Consider the following 19,470-nt stretch of genomic DNA (forward strand, 5'->3'; position numbering starts at 1 on the left):
AGGTGGAACTTCTGTAAATTGGCAGCTAAGCTGTGTGCTTATGTAAAGAAACTAGAAATAAATCTTGCAGTAATACATATTTCAAAAACAAAGAGAAAAAAATAACATTCTATTTAATTCTATAGAAATGTAAACATGTTATTGTGATTGGATAAAACTTAAATATCTCAGAATATATATCAGAATGTAGGTGGTTTTAATATTCCTATGGTTATCTTGCTTCCAGCTTATGTGACATTGAATGGATGGAATGGAGTGTTTACAGCTGGAAACGGAGTAGTAAAACTTGAATGAGAGATCTTTAAAAAAATGATGTGCTACAAGCCTTTTAAATGCACCCATGAGACTATAAGTAATTGGGGCCCATGTGTCTGATGTTTTTTTATGGATACATAAATGTGTACCATTTGGTGTTAACCATCTAATCAACTATGTAGGCTAACTTGTCTAAAACACATATTACACTATCCACTGTCTGTGTGATTGGATAGAGAAAATGTACGTGGGAAATCAGGAAGTAAACTCTTACTGGGTGAAAAATTGAAATGTTGGTGTGCTATGGGACTTATAACACCAGTGAGGACTTAATAATTTGGGTTGTGTGTAATTGCTATTTTTTTATATAGAAAAAAATGTTCCTTGTGTACATACAGCAGATTGTCAGTTAAATAACAGTATTTTTTTAAATAAATAGGAGAATTTAGATAAGAAAAGCAACCCCATTTAAAAATGTATCTGTTAAAAATAACTAAATATAGTTTGTCTGCAGCACTTTTGCTCATGCTTCTTCAAATCCGCCTCTGTGTTGGAACATTTTAATTCTATAGAAAAGGTTTTGTGCACAGAAGTACAATAACTAATAACCGATTAATAATTAAAAAATAATAATAAATTGTATAAATAAGAAAACAGGAGAGTTCAGCTGTCAATAATAGGTGTGGTGATGGAGTCTAAGATTAAGAACACTGTTGATGGAAATCTGAGTGGTAAGTCCTGGTGGTATACATGCTTCTATAGTCTGATCTGCCATTCTAATTCACGTTTTTCTAGTCTGTCATTTAATGATCCTTGTACATTTCCACTGTCTGGAAAACCTGTGATAAGCAACAAACAGGAAAAAATATTAATACCTACATTACTGTAGTCCAATATATCTCAAGTAATAGTCGTGCCTCTATTACAGACAGTGCAGCAATACACACAACAGTCCTGACACCATCTCACACTAAATATTTATTTGAACTGCTTATCAGTACTGACATAAAAATATTTGTCTTACCACGTGCAGAAGATAGTCTGCTCCGTATGCTGGATGGTCCTGGAAGAAGTTAAGCAAAAGGTAAGAATATCACAATTAACAGTAACACAGGGGGTAAAACTTGTTGCCCTTTATATGTCCATTAACTATACTTTCAACAACATGGCTGACAAGTCCAACCTATGCCCCAGGTGTAATTAATCACAATAGGTTAACCTACAATCCCCACAACAAATTTCTTTTTAAACACACAGTTTGTTGATGTAAATATTTTATTAAACAAGAGTATTTAACAATGGAGATGCAGAAGCCTACCTGGAAGCTCTTCCTGGGACATATTTGCTGTCCCTGAAACAGTGACACCAATGTCAAGGGCATGCTGTTCTGCACTTTCCTAGGAGCTGTCTGGATCCCTGACAGTGAACAGGAACTCGTTTGTTGTTAGTTGTGGCTGCAATGCAGGCCCTCCCATAACTATCCAATCCTGGGCCACTGCAGCTGCTCTCCTAGGTGCAGATGAGATCATGTCAGTGGCCCTATGGCACAACTGATCCTGTGTCCTGCTGTGACCACCTACTACATTCACATCTGCAACTATCTGATGCCAAATTTGCATTCTGCTTGACATATCTCCACATCCCCTCTCAAGCAGAAAGGCAGCATGTCACCCAAGAGCTTGCACATTGACCAAATTCTCAGGTTCACTGAAGGGTGGTTTTCGTGTACTGAGGTGCCTGGGCATCATAGTCCTAGGTGTTCTAAAACACAACAGAAGGATAAAACACAAGTATCACACAACTAAAAAATACCAGTTTTCGTATAAAATAAGAAAAGCAGCATTTCAGTATTACCCACTGGAGAAACATAAAACAGTGCAGATATTTGAAATATGAACAGCAAGAATTGTGTGGTCATAACATCTTACATTCACACACAAAACAAGGCTGGATGCAAAACAAGGGATAGTAAAAGTAACAACATATCCTTGTTTGTGAGAAAACAGAAATGCAGCTTTGCTCCCCCACCCCAAAAAGAACAAGCAAATGGCACATTTTTCTAACAAACCATCATTGAAATGCTAACAATGCCATCCATTGAACTGTCATGGAGAGATGTGTACAGATTTAATACAGAACATTCCATTTTAACCTAATGCCAACCATGTATACCTGTGAAATAAACATGCCCATGCCATCAGTACACCTAGTAATGCCATCAGTACACCTCTAAGTAATATATATATAAACTTTACATATGAAAAAGATTTTTCTTAAATGACATTTCAACATCTGCAGTATATAGCAGAAAAAGTGTAAGCATACCCTTTCAAGTCCAGTAATCTTTTGTGCAAATATATCACAAAGTAATATCCTCTTCTGTGTTCTCCACATAAACAAGTCTCCTCACCTTCATGTTCCCTAGCTATACGGTTGCCTTTTTATGGTGCAGATTCAGGGCTGTTAGCATGGTGAAGATGCAAATGAGGCATGAACTCAGAATTGTTGAATCCCAAACCGTTGGCTCCATGTTGCAGATGTAAACAGTGCAGGCACTCCCTCAGTGTTTGTTGCTAATGGATTGCAACTGTGAATGATTACTGGTAGGGAGAAGGAAAACAGCCATGCAGACTGCCCTATCTCCAGAGGGTGTGTCAGGTTATACTTGCAATGTGCAAATAATTTTATCAAGGTTGAACATGTAAGAAAGTAGCACACAATTCACAGACTCTTCTCATTAACATACAAACTCCCCTTCATTTGTTGATAACTGCATATTATTGCAATATAATATTCTCACATATTTTAAGGACAAAAGACCTTATGCAGCAGGTGTAAGTGTAGGGCTTGAGTACAGCTGATCCTGGGTTCCAGTACAGTGTGTGTGAACTATTTTTACTGTTGTTACAGTGCAGTTTATAGCAATGAACTGTAAAATAGACAAGTGTTATTTCAACAGTCTTGTGGCAACAGGTGTAAGTGTAGGACTGCCATATGCATGGTCCTGGGTTCTAATACAGGACATTTCAGATATTTTTTCTGTTGTTCCATTTCCCATTATATTTACTTTCAATTATAACACTTTAGATAGTGGAGCTGATATTAATTATATGTATGAGAGATAAGACACCCTCAGTGTGTTTTCAGATTTATGACTGAGGGTATACTGTCTACTACACTTCTGTAAGTATAATTCTGCTATTTGGACTTTTATGGCCTTCACAGTTAAATAAGACAAGTACACAACTGGATCTATATACAAGAACCTTGTCTGGTTACACACGTATATGTGTAACACCTCAAACTGTCAGCTGTATTTATGAATAATTCCCTGACTGTGTCTAAGCAGCACTTCTGTGGCAAGGATGGAAAATCAATGCTGTGGAAGAAAATATTTTATCCCATATGCCTAGGTTTGAATCCTGTACTTGAAAAATCAATTTTATCATTGTATAAAGACAAAAACAAATGTGTCCAATCATAACATTTATGCCTCCAGTGCATATCTGCAGACTTAACACCTAACAATTACCTTCCACTTTTCAATACACATTTCCAAGCTACATAACCAGACACCTCTCAAACCAAGGCCAACTGTCAGATAACCTTCCTATTTCAAATATTTATGTCAGCTGTACTTGTCAGTGTTGCATTCTGCTTAAGATTGTGCAAATGCAGTTGGCATTGTTACTCTGGTTTACGCACTACCAGTAAACATGATAACTGGAAATGGCAGGAAAGCATTTTCCATTGCTCTAGGTCATGTGTTAGACATGGCTGGAATTGGTGGGGAAGATGCCATGTGGATGCTACAGAAGTGGGATATCCACAAGTCCAGAAAATTTATTGGACTACTGGTAAAGCACCACAGCCAAAGGATTCTGCATGGAAACTATTCTGGCTGCCAGTACAAGTCTGAAACATGGAGTATTTTAGCTCATGCTGTATCCAGTGCTAGTGGCATACCGCACACTGTAAAACAGTGAAGGCATCATTTAATGATGTACATAAGTGCAAAAGGCATACCCTCAACTGTTAATTGAATGAATTTCAGAGTGTAGACCTCCCACAGCTGTGCAAGTATGATAAGAGAATTTGTAATACTTAGAAAGATAAATGTAGGCAAGACTAGTATGCATAATGCTACTCTGTTCTTTTCTGTTCTTTCCTCAGCTAATGCTGAGAGTTCAACAGACATACTCATGCTGCTCAACAGGAAAGATTGGAGGGAAGCAAGTGGTTATGTAAGCAGCACAAGAGAAGTATAATTGTAGCATTAAAGTTAAAGATGGTATTTCATGCCTTTATACAGGTGTAGCAAATTGAGCATGCAAATCCTAACTGTGATGGATGTGAAGGCATGTTCAACTGTGAAGATAGTTCTAGTTCTGCGTGTTACCATGCATTAGTCTGTAGCACAAACCAACTTTAGGAGTCAAATTAAAGACTGCAGTCAGAGGTTCTGGGTTCAGATACTATAGGTAACAAATATGCAGTACTTCATTTCTTTAATATTTACATTAAATGATATACAAGTGTCATAAATGCCATGCTGTTAACTGTAATCTGTATAAATGAAGACACTTATGTGTAATATATGCATATTTCAAAGATTACTTTAAAAAATCTGTAGTTATAGTGTGTATTTGTTAGTGGGTATACCTAAAATGAATACCATCATATGTGACATACAATGCATTAGCACAAGTATACAACTATTTTACCTGAAGTATTACATTTTCGCTCTCTCTTGCCCAACCCTTATCTATCTTTTTATTTTCTATTATATGTTGCCAAAAAGTCTCCACATCATCCATCGGTGCCAAATCAAATGCTACATGGCACAGTGAGGTATGTCTACCCCAGTGGATCAGCCTGCCCCCACTCCACCACCAATGCCCAGCATGTCTAGGTTGGCAGCACTGCCTCTGCACTACCTGCACCCTCAGGTAGTACTACACTGGCAGCTGGTGCAGTGGTACCCTCCAGAAGCAGTGGCAGAGGTGATTACATCACCTGCTGGGAGATGCCAGGGTTGGTGCATAGGATTGTGCACTCCACCACTGGTGTACACATATGCCAGATGGACAGGTTGTTCTCCTTCGTGGTCCATAGGTGAAAACATCAAGCAGTCCAGCCACCAGAGTAAGGGGACAGTGATGACAGTCCAGTGAGTGAGGACGATTCGCAATGTCTCCATGTTTGACAGGCATGCACCTGTGCTGTCCCCTCCTTTACCCAATAGTGTCCCCAACTTTGTGTGCCCCTTAATGTCCCCTATCTTATTTGCATTTGCTTCTTCATCTACCAAACCTACCTGACCCAGAAATACCTACCTCCCATAGTGAGCATTCCTCTCTTACCGAATTAAAAACAAAAAAATGGGCTCCTGTCCCACAAAAATACCATCGCATACATAGCTCTCCATTTCACACGTGTCTCTTGACACACTTGATTTGGTCCAATTGGCAACAATTGGTGACAGCTCAAATTTGGCTAATATTCTGCACATATCAGCTTTGCCATTTTAAGAAATAGCTGTGGTTCTTACCTACCTCACTCCTGCACATTTTTGTTTTGCTTTCCCCTTGTTCTTCCCCCTGCTTGCTCCTCATTTCACCACTTTTCTACCTGCCCCATTTTAACACCTATAATTTGGTCAAAAAATAGAAACACAACACACAAGTAACAGGAAAAAGCAATGGATCCCTTCATTTTTCGGCATATATGTTTGCATGGAGTTTGGCATTGTGCACTAATGCTAAGTGATGGTTAGTGGCTCTGCAATGCTGCAGTTACTGCCACTCAATGCTGCAAAACCTTGCTGTGCTACTTCATACAGTAATGCATGCTTAATGTACTATAAAGAATAATGTCATTGCATTATCACGGTTAAGTATTAGATACACCTGGATTAGAACCCAGTATCATCTGGGCTCAAAAAAAGAAATGTGTCAATGCATTTACACCTGCTTCCATAGAGTCAGCTAAGCAGCAGTTGTTTCAAACACTCAGTACTAACTCTCAGAATTTTAGCAATGCAGCTCACATTTGCTCACTGCTTAACTATGCACAAAACAGGGAAAATGGAAATGTGCATCTCGCATGTGCAAACACTGCCAACCATCACAAACCCACTGTGCTATGCAGTGTCACCTTTAGCATGTATTAGTCCTTTTTACTGTCCATTTACTCTGCCTTGAAACTACATGTGAAAACAAATCGAAGGCCTTATCTTGTATTCCACTTATTTACAATGCAACCATGTGTTGCCTCCCCTATGCACTGCAACCTTGGTGTCTCAGTACTTTTTCCACACATACATCAACTACACTACATAAAATATCAAATGTTGTGATATGCAATGCACTTCAGTCTGGTAACATACACATCCATCAACTGACCCTGGGAACTATTGATCCACAAGCCTAATCAGCCTCATCTGCAAGGCTAACAAAAGATTCATCAAGGATCTTATCCACAAGGACACAGGCAACCTTCAACACTCTTGACCCGATCCATATTAGTTTTGGCAAGAGTAGATCTTGCTCATTAAACCTACTGTACTTTGATGAAGTCCCCAAAGTCCTGGATGAGGGAAAATGGGACATACTACCTATCTTGACATAATCCCCCATTCAGGTATCATAGAGAAACTGTCCCATCTGGGGATAAACCCATACATTACTAGGTGTGTAGCAGACTGGCTCACCAGCAGAATGCACACTGTCAAAGTTGGGGTCCACCTCCACCATTAGACCAGTTACCAATAGAGTACCACAAGAATCTGTGCTGGGCCATCTACTGTTTGGAAACTTTCTCTGAAGTCCAGGTGAAGTTAAATGGCCTGAAGCTTACCAAGTATACGGATGGTAGGTGCAATCAGAGAGTCCCCCAATGATGTTAACATATTATATAAAGGCCTGACAGACAAATGATTGGTGCCGAACTCACAGACTGAAACTTAAGGTAGGAAAATGCCTCATTGCCCCCTTTGGCAAAAAAGTAGCCCTGCAAATTATGTTATACATAGCACCAGTCTAAGCTCAAATTCAGTGGTGAGAGACTTGGGAACACAGGTTGATAGAAATCTAAACTTTAATAACTGTGTTCACAGTGGTAAGATGCATTCTACAATGCCCACTTCATAACTAAGGGCATCACATCCAAGACCAAGGAGATCATAGCTCCACTGTACTCTACCCTTATTGGACCACTAATTGAGTACAATGCTGTTTTCTCCATGTCACTGTACTCAGTATCATACAGGCTCCTGAGAGGAAACCAGGTATGACCTATACAGCAGTCTCCGACCTTGCCTTAATGTAAATGCTGGACATCTGTAAATCAAATGCGACAAGAATGACTTGCTCCAGGGATCTCAACCTAGCCTGTGACAAACAGAACATGCTGGAGAGACAGCCATCTCCCAGCAATTGTTATTCCTCTGTATTAGGCTCCCACTGCATGTGAAGCAGTGCTCCTCATTGACTCTATTAAGTGCAAATTTGCCAACGTTGAGTGATTATAAATTTAACCCAGGGGTGAAACCTATGTCCCTCATGGACAGGGGCAGTCAGTGCTTATCACAAAACTGCTCTGCTAACTCTGTGGGTTTTACACATCTAGGCTTGTAAAGGCCCTGTGGCCATTAGCCTAGTAACTTCCTAGGAACCTATGCAGGCCTCCCATCATCTCTCCAACATGCAATGCTGATGCCTTCCAATATAAGTTGGCCTGCAGCCTTGTCAAAGTCAGACATATGATGCATCACTTGCATAAATTATAATTCTATAGTCTGTGTACTTAGGTAGAGGTTCTGTTCTCACTGCATTCAACTGGGGTGTGTGCGCACTTGCTTGACATTAAAGAAAACCTTTTACACCAGCATGTGGGACACTATCATCATCATATTCTCTCCTTACCAGACACTGCTGATGTCATCAGGTATATTTGATTTGTGGATGTGCACTATTCTCACCAGGGCAGGGTCAGAGACTTGCCTAGAGGACAGGCAGAAGTCACCTCATCTTATACAACACAGATTACAGTAACATGGCTTTCAGTCTACACACATACATCATAGCATGGTTTGTAGGCCCTCTGTTATCTTGGTGAAAAATCCCTGTGGTGTCTCCAGCTGCTGCATGTGTCTGGTGAGGTACATGCAAGAGAACATTATACTCTATACGAGTGTTATGATGAGGTTCGAGTATAGTACTGTAATATAGTCTTCACATCTGAATATGATGATACGACCTATGATGTGCACAACATAGGCTTTCAATACCAGTGTGGACACTTGATTAAGTTCAGATTGCTATGTACATGTGTTCCCAGTGCTAGCCTCACTAGGTTTCAGCATAGCAGGACTGTTGTCAGTGCTGTAATAAGCAAGAAGTTCCACTTTGCACAAGGACAAAATCTGGACACATTTTTGCATTTGTAGACCATGTGGTTTGAAAATTATTTGTCTGTGTTAGCCCCTGCTGTAGTACGTTATCATAGGTGGATTCTGATTGCACCCAGTATGCAAGAATCAGTAGATGCAGTAAGCCAAAGGATGTATACTTTAGCCTGAACGGTCAAGAAATAAATTCCAAACAGTAAAGGGCCAAGCACAGATCCCTGGGATATGCCAACTGTGACAGCTGTAGTGGTACAGGTTGATTGACCAACTTTCACAGTATGAGTGTTCTGTCAGTGAGCCATTTGGTTACCCATCTAGTGAAGTAAGGTTTAATCCCAAGCTGGGAGAGTTTATCAATGATACCTGCCTAGGGGATTGTGTTCAAACCCCAGGGCAGATCAGGATTGCCACTATGCACTCTCTTACCCTCATCCAGGCCTATCACACAGAATCAGTGGTCTGTGGCAACCTTACAGATGATCTGCCAAGTGAGTAATGGCATACACCTTCCTGACACACTTGAATACACACCAACACATCCTCCACACAGACTATGTTCTTGTAGAAAGGTATACATCAACATGCATCCATCTGAGTTCAGGGGACACCACCTGATGCATGCATGTATAGACAAATCAAGACTCTCCTCATCTGTGAGGTAGACCAACATGTCATTGACCTTTTCTAAATGGACACTAGTAACATCCTGACTGTGTGCAACAGACCTGTGTGAGCTAATGCTATGTCATGTCTGTTACATCTGTTAGATGTCCTCAAAGAGGTCAACAGCATGCATGACAACACAATCATCTTTTTGAACTTGACAAGCCCAAGGCATTTGACAGAAATCCACACTGAAGTATTCACTCAGCACTGTCAGATGTGGCCATAAACACCTATATCACCAAGTGGGTAGACCACTGTATCACAAATATGGCATCTAAATATGTTGAAATGTGTGAAGTGACCTATATCCCAGGTCCAGTGATCAGGTCCACTCATTAGGGCCGTCTGCTAGACCCTTTCCTATCCATTAAGTAACAGACATCACAGATGACATACACATCCTGTGTCCAAACAGCTGTCTGAAGGACAACAGATTGGGGGCAATTACTGACTCCCACTGTGAAATTAATATAATAGTATCAATACACACCAAAGATTGCTGCTACAACGATAACACCTGAAATGACAAGAACATTGGGGGAGGGGATTTTTTGAGTCAGGAAAACACACAACCCAAATATAATGTAGACAGCACAGTCTATTATCAGACTAATAGGTATGTGACCTGTGTCCTGGAGGAGATGGTAAGTGAAACATCCACCAGCATATAGACATAGTGCTGACTACTTCCATGTATGTAGCACAACTACTAAGGATGTTACACCAGATGCACTTGTGCTGCATGTTCCAGTGATGCATACAGTACATACATACCTGTTTCACAACATTAATGGCATAGGTAACATTAATGACAGAGTGGATTGTGCCTTATGTATCTGCCATACACACCAGTCAACTAGCCTGCATCAATCATAATGTCACATACAAATATAGCAGTGCCCCTCCTAACACCTCCAGCAGATATTACAGTGCCCAGATAGTGTGTGATTATCCTCAGAGTGTGGACATGTCATAATAATAATGGTTGTACAAGTGTGTTTGTGCAGAATCATCGCTGATCACTAAATCACATACATGTCAGAGACATGAGATTACTGATGGCATTCTGATATTGTCCACAATTGTGCTTGCTTCTTTTAATATTATCCATGAGCCTTTACCTATGTCTTACTTGTTGGAGACCACTGCTGAGATTACACTCATATTCAGACAATTCAGTTTGCACAGCTTCACAGTATGTACCCTACCCCAATTGTACATCACATCCCTTACAGATGTCCTCTGCATTGTTCATGTATCTAACACAGACATTCCCCATTGTTACGTCACCTTGTGTGACAGTCACATAATATGCATTTTCACTGTCTAGTCCCTACTGTATCATATTACTGTGCGATTGGTGTTGCTGCTACAAATGTCTTCCATTGACATGGCCTCATCTGCTGCACATTAGGTTGTTTCACCTGTCTTCTTTCCCTGTCATTCCTACAATTCATCTGTGTCACTATTCAATAGGCACTCTTCCTGACTATTTTATGTGGTAGTCCATGTACCCTTACAGATCATTTACTCAACTTTGGTACAGAATGCCAGGAATGGGATTTCAAAATACTCTGCACTGTGTTTATACCATATTCATACCTCATCTGTCCAGATTTTTGCAGAATGTCCAGATTTTCGCCTTGTATTTATATCCTTTGGTGTGTTCCTTATAAAACCTGTGGCTTTCTGCCATATCACTGGGATGATCTCAGGACTGATGTCATGCAATAATTACATACATTTGAGTTTCAGATTTCACATCCTTCAGAAATTATCTTCACACAAACACCTTGTTATTCTAGCACATTTCTAAGTTAAAAGGAGCAAATATATAAAATCTATTTCTGGGTCTTTGTCCCCCATTATGTTGTGCTTTGTCCAGATTTCTAGTACTAAGATTGAAAACTATTATATGTTAAGCCCTGGTGATCATTATGGCATTGTGCACAAACCTACTAACCTGCTGTGCTCTGAGTTAAACAGGTTTGCTGTCCATGTTGCATTACACAGTTGCCTGGCTGGCAACACTTGTCAGCCACAAAACTATACTTATTTATGTTTAGGAGTGTGCACATGAATATGCAATTACCCCTGCTGCTCACTGCACACACATATGCAAACTTCATGTAGGTTTTGCGCAAAGCCTACATGGAGTTTACTGAATCCCAGGGAGAGTTTTCCTCATATCATTAACCTTGAAAAGCATATTATATCAGAACTCAGAAGTAAATGCTTCCCAGGATCAAGTTTAAGAAAATATTTTACTAATTTAAGATGCATATTATGGCAAAGGGGTATAGCCATTAACTTTCTCGATCTAACAATATTAGTGGGTAAACAAATATCTGTCTCAATTTTACACCGGTTCAAAAAGTGGAAATAGAATTGGCACTGATTCAGTTATTGCCATTGTCAGAAGAATAAAAGATAATCTACCACGAACAAACATTTTCAACTTTTTTTTCTTGGGGGAGGACCTCCAGGAGCTTTTTATTTATTTTTTAAGGAAGAGATGTATTTTGCCAAGTGCTTATGAATATTTTATCTAATGTTGAAAGTTTAATCAACTGATATTAATGGTATAAACCATCATATTAAATGGTTAAGCTATTCAAATTGTTTACATGACATATGACCTGATCTGATACATCTTCACACAGTATATCTGCCAGTGAATAAATAGCATTTTATCCAGTTGTAAAGCTTTCATAGATGTGCTCTTGAATTTATAAACCAATATATCAGCAGGAATGGCCATCATAAGTAAGAAAGAAGCTCCAGGACAATATAGGCAGAATTATTCTGCCAAAATAAATTAGTTTAGGAATTTGACTAATATTTTGTTCCATTTATACACTCTTCACTTCATATGTTAAATGCTTACAAGAACTAAGATATGGTTGATTTATTTTAACTAATAAAATCCTTCTAGAAGGTGACTTAGTTCACCTGACAAACAGGAGCAAGAATATTGGAAATGAAACCAAACTGATAAAAAAAGACAATTTTTAAGTTAAACAGCCTTTAGCTGATCATATGCAAGGTCTTTGCAAATAAATGTTTATTAAACTCTGCTTAATATCAGATCGCTCACAAATAATTTTATATATGGGTGATTCACATTGCAACGCATACTCAATTGACCATAATGTTCTGACAATACTCAAAAAGGAAATAAGTATATGCATGGATTTGGGGCTTATAGATTGTTTTCCATATCTTTTCCAACAAACTTTTAAAGCTTTGATTTTGTTATCTAATATATAAAAATAGAGAAAAAAGGATAAACAGTTAATTTCAATTACAAGTAATTCAGACATTAATAATTTTTATAAATGTCATTTATAGGACAAATATTTTACTAAAACAGTCACTTGGACATGGGAGGAATTTATCATACCAATTGAGGGAAGACATTTTGAGCCAAAGTTGGTGGTACATACATGCAAAATGAAGCATGGCTATGTCTCATCATATAATGAAACAAATCAAATTACCAAATTATTTAATTTAATAACTAATTAGGAATGTCTCATTAAATAAAGCATTAGGCCCTGATAACTTAGTTATGGAATTTTATAAGGAATTTCATATTTTTCTGACTTATTTTGTCTCCTTGTAACAAACCCAGATTCACTACAGTCTTAATTTTCATTAGCTGCACTAATTACACGTAAGATAATAAAGGCCTAAATGTAGTGGAGAATTACCAGCCCACACCTCTGTTGATTTCAGACTACAAAAATATATCAAAAATAACTTAATTAAAATTCTATTTGAAATAATTAACCATTTCCAGTTTAGTGGCTAGCTGTTCTCATGTGTGTTTTTTAAAATGGTATTTAAATGTGTGATTTAACTTGTTAATCAGTTCTGATGAAGTTCTGAGTACATTTTTGGAAGGAAAGTTCTCAACTCAATGAAACTTTGGTGAACTTACGTTGTGGTGCACAACAGGTTTTTGCTCTTATTAGTTGGTCTATATCTGTTTCTGGGTTCACAGTTTGTATGTCTGGATAAGTGTTAGGAATACTAGCAGTTGCAGGATGTAATATGTTCTTGATAGAAGACAAAAATTGGGGGGTTGTGTTTTTGGCTATTGTATGGGTTGAAGTAATATTTCTTATCAGCAGTAACTTGTTTTTTTTTTACATGTTTTGAAGTTGTTTGTATGTCTGTAGTTGATCTTGGGATTTGTATTTTTGCCAGTTTCTTCAAGCTATGTCTCTTATACATTGTCTACTAGAAGAGGATAGTCAGGTTGATTGGATGAATTGAACTCTTCTTATAGGAGTGAGGCTATTGAGAATATCAAGAAATACTGTATTATCTTGTGGGAGGCAATAGAGGATAGAATAATGTTATTAAGTATGCCATTAAAGATCTTGGAATTGAAATTTGAGAGGTTATGGCAGTCTTTATAAAGGTGTTGCTTCATATGGTGAGTGTAATGAAAGGGGATACTGCCAGCACAGTTATCTGGAATTTTGTAAATAATTATATGTCATTTGTGAATATCAATATGATTTATACAAGAGTCTTGCGTTACAAATGTATTACAATTGTAGGTCACATGTATATCAAACTGTTGGTACAGAAATGTGTATTGAAAAGGTTTTTGCAAAGTGCTGTTTGAAATGTAACCACAGTGGGCTCGGTCCTATCTCTAACTTTAGATCAAAAGGACAAGAAATGGATACCCCCTTTTCACAACATTTCTGTTGGCAAGAGACCCAATCCTTAAATTTATAGGAAAGATAATTAAATTAAATCTATAGAAATAGCAAATACCAAATTCAAGTTTATATCATACCCAGATGACATTAACTATTCCATAAAGTACTGCATCTTAAAAATCTTTTTAAAGATTCTAAGTTACTGGTTACACAACAAGTCCATCTAGCATAAAAGGTATTCCCACTGAAACCAAATATTCTAATTGATTCAAATTTTACCACAGTTTATAAGGGAAAGATTTTAGGCTTGTTTTTCTCTAATCAATATACCCATATTGTGCAAGTCCAGTCTAACTTATGATTCAATGCATCGTTTTTTCAAATGTAAAGAATAAAAGCGGTTTAATTTATAATTCTCTTTTGCTGTGTAGATAAATTTTCATAAGCTGAAACTACTCTGAGTTTTTTCATCAAAATGTACCAATCTCCCCTCAGCATTATTTGTATAAAAGATTTAATAGAATCTTGATAAACACTCAGTGAAGTTCTCCCAAAATACCATGGCATGTAACAACTGCTCCAAGGAATAAATCTGGCTATCAGGTTAATTATCCAATGAAGTCCTTTTGTGAAATTTTGGAGTAAAGTTTACAACTGGAAATGATAAAAACTGATTATAAGTATGATCTTTTAAATAGTATACAGCAAATGAAACTTTTCAAAATTCTGTGTAGGTACATTTAAATATTCCAAACAAGTTGTACACTTATTTTCAATTCAAAAAATGAACAGGGACGTGTTCTACCGTAAGTACATAGGTTGGTACTAGGCTATCAGCCCTAGGGACTATACAAGGTTAGTCATAATTCCCTGGCTATTTTTTCCCACAATATTTACTTCCCTGGACCCCTGACTAGCAGGGTGACTGACATGATCCCCGGGGTGAATTTCCCATCTCCCATGCAATCGTCAAAGTTCCTTTTGAAGAGAGTCAAAGAGGGACATGTATGGGCAGTCTATTTCAGAGTCTGGGGAGTCTCTGGGGCAGGAACCTATCCCTCCAGCATGTTTTGTTCATTGTGATGACAAGGTTTAGTTCCCTGGAGTGTGTGGCTCTGAGGGATTGGGATTTCTTTAAGTGTAGCATGTCCAGCAGCTCTGGGTTTTACATGGCCTTTTATGTTAAGCAGAGATCGCCTCTGAGTAGATGATATGCAACAGAGTATAGCTGCAATTTTTTTTTTTTTTTTTTAGACTGTCAGTATAGGGCATCTGCTTTAGGCCTGTGATTCTTTTAGTGAGGTATTTCTGCGGCCTTTCCAGTTGTTGCAGATATCTTGAGAGGTACATACCAAACTATTCTATAATGGGTCTAATGAGGGATGAGTACAGTGGGACAATGACCTCCTTTTATCACGTTTGGTGTTTAGTGTACTGCCACCCATGTGGTAATTCATGGGTACATGTTTTTTCCCCAAAGGGTATAACTATACATTTCAGCAACACAACAAATAAAGAAACAAATGAAGAATAAAACTACCAACTGATGATCCAACACTGTAGTTTATTAAAAAGCACACTCTGATGTCTCGGCTATAACAAGCCTTCAAGGTGTATAATATTTGTACAACACAACCTGCCTAAATACACCCTTCAGTTAAACAAACTATACATTTCTTGGCATTGAGCTTGAGCCCATGGCTCTTGCACCAAACATCTGTTTCTGTTATGCCCTTTTGTAGAATATCCACATAATTTGGGGATTCAATAATGGCTCCCAGTTTGCAGTCATCTACGAACTTTGTTAGCCAGAGTCCCTTAGTGTTGGCCTGTACTTCAGAGAAGTAGATGCCAAATGAGAGCGGTCCCAGGACTGAACCCTGAGGTACTGCACTTGTCACTTGTTTGGAGATGGATTTGGAGTCAGCTACTTTTACAGTGTGGGTTCTGTCAGTAAGCCAGTTGGCAACCAGAGTGACGTAGGGATTAATACACAGATTAGTAAGTTTATCTATGATTCCAGAGTGGGGGGGGTGTCAAAAGCCTTGGCGAGGTCCAGATAGGCTGTGTGGACTGCCTTATTCTTGTCCACAGCTCTGCAGACTGATTCTAAGAAGTCAGTCAGGTTCAGGAGACAAGATCGGCCCTTCACAAACCCAAACTGGGTGGGGTCCAGTGTTTGAAGGTCGCCAATGTCTAAGTTCCATGATATGTTTCATGGCCTTGCAGATCAGGCTCATCAGACTGAGGGGGTGGTAGTTCCCATGATCCAAGTTGGATCCCCCTTGTGGACTGGGATAACTGTAACTGTGCGCCACTCAGTGGGCACAAAGCCTGAGGTGAGGCTATGATTAAACATGACACTTAGGTAAGGTGCCAGTTAATTTTGTAGTTCATGTAGTACACAGCCCGGGATGTTGTCTGGTCCCATGGATGCTGTATTCTTAGCTTTGGAGATTACAGTTTTTACCTGTGTGGCCATTACCGGAATTTGGTAATCTTTTGGGTATTGAGATGGGAGTGAGAGGGGGAGTGGAGTTGGCACTGAATCGATCTGCCAGGATATTGGCAATATCCTTGGGATCAGTATATTTAGTGCCATTCTGTTGTAGCTCAGAGCAGATCTGAGCATTGCCATTTAGATTCTTGACATAGCTATAGAATGCCTTGTGGTAGTCTTTGGAATCTTTGACAATTTTATTTTTGTAACTAGCTTTGGAGGATTTTATGAGGGATCTCAGCTTCTTATTGAGGCTGGTGGTTTTTTGCATCCTAGGATCTTCCTCTTTTCTTCAACAGTTTCTTCCTTTTGTTGTAAAGTTTGTTTATGGCAGGGGACCACATGATTGGCTTCCTTTTTTTGGAGGAGAGTGTCTTGGTTCTACTTGGAATGGCACGATTCATGCACAAGTGGATGTGCTTGTACAGTGCCTTAGTGTAGGATTCAGCAGTCAAACTTTCGGTTCCTGTCTGCATGGGTGTCATGAAGTTTGTCACTTCTAACTTGAGTAGCATGAAGTTGGTTTGGAGAAGTTTTTTATGGAGGTTTCCTTACTGGGGGTGGGGGAGGGATGTGGATGTCAAGGGTGATTAGCTTATTGTCAGACCTGACCAACGAGGGGGTGACCATAGGTGTGGAGCATCGATTTCCCATGTTGGTAATGACCAGGTCTAGGATATTGGAGCCCCTGGTGGGACTATGGATTAGTTGATCTAGGGCATTGGAGTTTATGAATTCCAAGAACCATTGGTTAAAGGTGTTGGTACATGAATAATTTTCCCAGTTAATGGCAGGGCAGTTGAAATCACCCAGTATTAGGGTGTTTGGTTGTATCTTAATATTTTCCAGTATGTTTAGAAAGGTGTAGTGAGAATCATGGGGGATGGTGGGGGATCTGTAGTAAGCTACAATTTGGATTGCAGTCATACCTAGTGTTAGTTGCACCTGGAGAATTTCAGATGCATTGTGTTGGGCAGCTAGCCTGGTGGTGTGAATATCCTTGGTGAATATGGACACTCCTCCACCTTTAGTGTTTCGGTCCTGGTTTGGTGGCCGAAATGTGTGGTAAGAGTTGTAGCCTGGTATTGCAGGGGTGCTCTCTGGAGCCTTGAACCAGGTCTCAGTTACTGCACAGATATCGATGTTCTCCATTTTTAGGAGTGCAGCGAGAGGGTGCATTTTGAGGTTTAGACTTCTAGCATTGAGTAGCATTACCTTCAGATTTTGCATGCTTGTACCTGTTATGGTGGTGGTTTTAGCCTTTGAACTGCCTAAAAAAGGCACTATAGGGGTGGCAAGACCCTTAGCCAGTAACCTGAATCCCAGTGGTGACAGGTGCAGACCATCTCTGGCAAAGCATTGTGGTCTGTTAATCATGTTGCCCCAAGCAGACAGATACTGGATCCCCTTTGAATGACACCAGAAGCTTAGCCAATTGTTGAAGTCATTAATTTTGTCCTTATACTGTGGTAACATTCTGGGCGAAGGCAGGATGCTACTCAGGGCTAGGGTCATACTTGCCTGGGCCACATGATTTGAGAGCTCTTCCATGTCTCTTTTCATGTAGTCCAGGGAGAAACGTCTCAAGTCTTTCACTCCAACATGGACAATGACAGAGTCATATTTGTACTTGTTGTGGAGTGACTTGACTGCATGCGTTATGTGGTGGATCCTGTCACCCGACAGGCAGCTGACTGTAATTTTTTCCTTGTTCAGCCTGGTGAATGGGACATCAGTGTGCCTGACTATTGAGTCACCTATGCCTAAAGTGTTGGGTAGGTTGTCTTGTCTTAGGGGCTGTTGTTGGGTGGCACACTGGTGTTGTGAGCTACGTGGCACTGGTTGTGATTGGTGTTTGTTTGCATTTCAGCTTCAGAGGTCCTTGTTGCTTGGGCAGGTTACTGTTAAAGACCTCCACATATGAGTGTTTAATGTTGCTATGTGAGGGTGTTGGTGGTGTGGGTTTAGAAGGGCTGTGTGTTGCTTGAGGTGTAGTGCGGGTGTTAACCTTCTCCTCTTGACTGTCTAGCACAATCTTGGGTGGAGAGCTTTGCTTCCAGTTTGGCTATGTAAGTGCATCTCTCGCAGGTTGTAGTGTTGGGTGGTAGGAGGAGAGGGTTGTCTGTGTATATGAGGCAATTGCTGCATTGCCCCAGTCTGCCCAGATTCACCAGCTGGACAGGAGAAATCACTGGAAGTTGACCCTTGGACATGCCTGATTTGGTGCTTTTTTTTTGTAAAGTACAAGAGCTGTTTTCCCTTACCTCAGCAAGGTACTTTGCAATTATAGGCTGTTTAGTGCCCATGATTAATTTCTCCTTATTAAGAAGGACAGTGGAGTGCTTGTATCAGTTTAAGGCTTCCTAGTACTTTCCAGCAGGTTTTAGAGCAAGTGCTAGTCACAGGGATGCTTAAAGGCAAGATGAAAAAATGGTTTATCCTAAACACTGCAGTGTACACTAGAGGAGTTAGATGTGAAAATAGGTAACTTAACTTTTTAGACAGGTAAAACTTAGTTTTAATGGAGAGTCACTATTTTTAAAACATCAAGATAGATTGAAAGGGGGTGATCACTTTTGTATTCTGGTACTATGGAATACAGTAGGATGGTCAAAAAATTTAAATAGTTGAAGGGGAGTGATTTCACAAAATGATAATTTTGCGCTTACTCACACAAGCCAATAAAAGCAGAGAGGAAGAGATATATGGTCAAATTAACATAAGGGACAGGCAACTAGATTTATGGGTTTCCAATGGAAAGATACTCTGCTGCAGTCCTTGATACCTACTTGTTATAGGAAAACAGTTGAAGACAGAACTTTTTTCCCTTAATGATTTTGGATCAAAATAACAAAATTAAAACTGCTCAGCTGAATTTATACCATCTAAAATATATTTTTTCAAGTGTTACACAAAACAGTAAAGTTAATGGCATTTGGAACTCATTCACATTTTTAATT

The sequence above is a fragment of the Protopterus annectens genome, chromosome 9.part0 (genome assembly GCF_019279795.1).
Source record: "Protopterus annectens isolate FY-2018-M chromosome 9.part0, PAN1.0, whole genome shotgun sequence".
Classification (NCBI taxonomy): Eukaryota; Metazoa; Chordata; order Ceratodontiformes; family Protopteridae; genus Protopterus; species Protopterus annectens.